The following is a 5000-nucleotide window of genomic DNA, read 5'->3' as shown; positions in this document are numbered from 1 at the left end:
AGGGACACACACTATGCTTGTTACACACACACAGGGACACACACTATGCTTGTTACACACACAGGGACACACAGCAGCACACACACATGCAGAAGATTACAAATAAAAATATTAGGGTGCAAATCCTCCATAACAGCAATGCTCCAAGGTCCAAACGCGCCTGGCTTTTAAAGGGAATGGGAGCTGATCTCTGATTGGTTGATTGCATGTTACACCCAAAACACACCTCTGATTAATGAAGACACTAAGTACAACCCTTTAGAACCAGGCGCCCGGCACACGGACCCTTTTTTCTGCCGTCAAACTAGCAAAAGTGGATTTGGACACGCCCTAAACACACCTGCGCCGGGCGCTTCACACCGTGCACTTAGATCCTTAAAATAAGACCCACAATGTTTACAGAAGTAAAAACTAATTGCTAATAACATGCTGCACTCCTCCACCAAGTATTATGAAAACGGATAAGACATGTTTTTTTTTTTTTTAAGATTTAAGGTTAACTCCCCAGCCCAAACTATCAGATGTCAAGTCTATTTTTCTTCCCATTTATTTAGTAATTCTCATCGTTTCTCCGTTCTACTTAAATCCATATGTGCCAATAAGATTTACATTTTTTAAAGTGATGGTTCGGAGTAATTTCACCCTAGGGTCCTTTGCACCATGATCTCGAGCCAAACACCCCCCCAGAAGCTTTTTTCACCTGGGTCGAACATGGTAGGGCGTTAAGCGTAGCGTGGTTACCAGCTGAATAGCTTAAGCGCAGAGGCTAATGGATCCGAAGTGTCTCTTAACATTACCCCACTAATAATGCCCGAAATGATACCAAACGTCTACACTAGTACAAATAGGTTATGCTGTCATAAAACGATGGATTGTAAAATTTGTAAGTACACCAGAAGTTTATGTAAATAACACTTGCCTGCTGGCTTTTCTGCTGCTGCTGCTGCTAACCTGTCCCGGGGTAAAGAGTGCTTAGGGACATCTACAAATTACAACACCGAAAAAAGATGCAACAAAAATATTTATTAATTTAATGATTAAATAAGGTAATGTCTCCAAACTTACCTCAATTATTACTTGTCTCCTGCTAGTTATATTACAGCACTTACTTTAAAAAAATAAGTTAAATTAATAAATATTTTTGTTGCATCTCTTTTCGGTGTTGTAATTTCTAGACGGCCCTAAGCACTCGTCTTAGAGCAGCAACAACAACAGCAGAGAGCAGAAGCCAGCAGGCAAGTGTTATTTACATAACCTTCTGGTGTACTTACAAACTTTACAATCCATCGTTTTATGAGTGCATAACCTATATATACTAGTGTAGACCTTTGGTATCATTTCGGGCATTATTAGTGGGGTAATGTTAAGAGACACTTCGGATCCATTAGCCTCTGCGCTAAGCTATTCAGCGGCTAACGCTACTCTACGCCCACTCCCAATGTAAAGAAGTAAAACCCAGAGTGTCAAAGTGTAAAGGACCTAAGGGTGAAATTACTCCGAACCATCACTTTAACTTACAGCTGAAAAGAGAAGAGAAAAAGTTGGAGATCACACCTGAAAGCTGAGGAAGGCTCAGTTTACTTTCTGTCTTTTCTGTTTGTCTCTCTGTCCTATTTAAGGGTCAAATTTGGGGAGGTGGGGGTCAAAGGTCACTGTTTGATTTTGGTGTTGTGAGTTTGTGGAAGCGAAAGCTAACGGGGGTTATTAAATGTAACACATGAGATTGAAGCGCAAAAGAAACAAATGCAAGTAATCGAGAAGTAATCTCTGCATGGTGTCATGTAATGTAGAAAGATGTTTGCAGTGATGAAATATGATACAAGTAGCTCTTAGATTGTGTAACTTTAATTCAGAAAATCTGGTGTTTTGGTGGATTTATTCTAAAGAATCGCTGTGAAACGGTCTATAGACCAGTGCTGACATTAAAGGGTTCAAATGGAAACTTTTTGTCTTCTTTTTCAGTTTGTTTTATAAAAAATATTCATAATAATGTACACTTTTATTAATCCGGCAAGGGAAATTACAATGTTTTCACTCTTTTGTAATCATTATACACATTACACACAGGCCTGAATTACACACGCACTAATGGAGAGATGTCAGAGTGAGGGGGCTACTCATGGAAAGGTGCCTTGCTCAAGAGCACCTTGGCAGTGCCCAGGAGGTGAACTGGCACCTCTCCAGTTCCCAACCCAGCTCCCTACAGACTGAGCTACTGCCACGCCTCAAAATTATGATATTTGATAAATTAAAGGTCCCATGGCATGAAAATGTCACTTTGAGTGTTTTTTTTTTAACATTAATGAGTTCCCCCAGCCTGCCTATGGTCCCCCAGTGGCTAGAAATGGTGATAGGTGTAAACCGAGCCCTGGGTATCCTGCTCTGCCTTTGAGAAAATGAAAGCTCAGATGGACCAATCAGGAATCTTCTTCTTATGAGGTCATAAGGAGCAAGGTTACCTCCCCTTTCTCTGCTTTGCCCGCCCAGAGAATTTGACCCACCCATGAGAGAGAGACATTATGGATTTCAAACGAGCAAAGTGGCAGTTGGTCAAGGCCACACCCCCCCCCTCCACCTTGCCCCCTCTCTCCTCCTCAATAGCTACAGACACAGAAATGGCGCAACCTAAGGAAAGCTCATTGTGGGACTGGCTCTAGTGGCTGTAATTCTGCACCAAGGCTGAATTTCGGGAAAGAGACTTCAGATACAGTATAAAGGGGACCACTAAGGCCTATATATAAAAGAGACTTCAGATACAGTATTAGGGGACCACTAAGGTCTATATAAAAGAGACTTCAGATACAGTATTAGGGGCGACTAAGGTCTATATAAAAGAGACTTCAGATACAGTATTAGGGGACCACTAAGGCCTATATAAAAGAGACTTCGGATACAGTATTAGGGGACCACTAAGGGCTATATAAAAAGAGACTTCAGATACAGTATTAGGGGACCACTAAGGTCTATATAAAAGAGACTTCAGATACAGTATTAGGGGACCACTAAGGTCTATATAAAAGAGACTTCAGATACAGTATTAGGGGACCACTAAGGTCTATATAAAAGAGACTTCAGATACAGTATTAGTGGACCACTAAGGTCTATATAAAAGAGACTTCAGATACAGTATTAGGGGACCACTAAGGCCTATATAAAAGAGACTTCAGATACAGTATTAGTGGACCACTAAGGTCTATATAAAAGAGACTTCAGATACAGTATTAGGGGACCACTAAGGTCTATATAAAAGAGACTTCAGATACAGTATTAGGGGACCACTAAGGCCTATATAAAAGCATCCAAAAGCAGCACGTCATGGGACCTTTAAACACTCAAAGGTTTGCCATATTTAGCACAAAGTTACTAAACGGTTTCTCTCATTTAAGGCCAGATACGGCAGGCATGAACCGGTTAGTTTAGGGATTGATATAGCTTTTTTCTAGTCTTAACGACTACTCAAAGCGCTTTAACATAGTACAGGAACCATTCACCATTCACACACTGTGGCCAAGGCTGCTGTACAAGGTGCCACCTGCTCATCAGATAAACATTCAGACACTGTTTACACACCGATGGCGCAGCATCGGGAGCAACTCGGGTTTCAGTGTCTTGCCCAAGGACACTTCAACATGGGACTGCCGGGCCAGGGATCGAACCACCAACCTTGGCAGGCGACCGCTCTGCCACTGAGCCACAGCTGCCCCAGAAACCATGTTATAGGATATAATTATATATGATAAAAGTTATAGGATGCAGAGGTTTTTAGTAGATACAATTTCTGAATTTAACAATCCATATCTTTACATGTTCAAACTATTATTCGGTACAGATCTTTTAGAATATTGGATTTTGCACAAAAAATGCACCAAACCATTAAAGCCGTAACACTACAGTCAAACTTCTTTTTTTAATTCACTGGCTCGATTTAGAGATGTTGGGCTCTTTATCTTCCCTAAAACGTCTTCTTTCAGACTAGTAGATTTATTTTACTACACTTTGTCTGTTTGCACCTGTAGATTTCTTCTAAATTGACCAAAAGTTAGCAGCAGATAATACCTCATTTGCATATTTAAACATAACATTTCAGAAAACTTTTCACACAGAAAGTAATCTTCTTAATGTCAGTAATCCACTGGGGAAGTTTCATGTTGATATCTGTTAGTTTCTTTAAAATGTCGGGAGTTTTACGATCCATATATTTAAAGGTTTTGGTCTCAGACTCTCTACTTCAGTAACACGTACAGACGCTAAACTTTAAAATATATTCTATATTCTGAAGCTTTTTACACAGGGCTTTGTTCAGATATCATTCACAGCCTCATAAATACAACATTTTATTCACTGAAACATGGAGAAAAAGGATTTTTTTCATTATGCCTGTTGATATTGGTGATTTTAGACCCATTTTGGGGGGGCTCAAGTCAATTTCATCTCAGCCCTCCTAAAAATTATAATAATAAAAACTTTTTTTTAAATATATATATATATATATATTTTTATATATATTTTTGGCCTATCAGAGGAGGATGTGCCAGACCATCACCATTGGCTGAGTCTCTATCTGATCTGTCAGAGGGAGAACGCAGTTGTCACATGACAACAGCAGCAAAAACAAGAAGACTTCCGACCTTCCTTTTTCAGAATAAAAGAGTAATATCCAAAAATATAAACTCACCAAACTTTTAATGTTGTATAATAATTAAATTAATCAGATATTTAAGAGCCTTATTATCTGGATTATCATAGACAAAAATATGTATTTGATTTGATTTTTTATTTGATTTATCTTGAACAATCAACAGTATTTAGTAAAAGAGAAAACTAAATACAAACACAAACATAGACATAGACAAATCAATCAGACTTTACCAAAGAACAAACAAAAGGATAAGTTCACAAGTTCACTTCACAATATCATATTATTACAGAAAAAGTCAAAAAGATATGCTTATATACAGCAGGGGTGTCAAACTCAACTTCACACCAAGGGCCAGACATGT

The sequence above is a fragment of the Perca fluviatilis genome, chromosome 22 (assembly GCF_010015445.1).
Source record: "Perca fluviatilis chromosome 22, GENO_Pfluv_1.0, whole genome shotgun sequence".
NCBI classification, from domain to species: Eukaryota; Metazoa; Chordata; class Actinopteri; order Perciformes; family Percidae; genus Perca; species Perca fluviatilis.
This window is presented reverse-complemented; position numbering follows the sequence as displayed.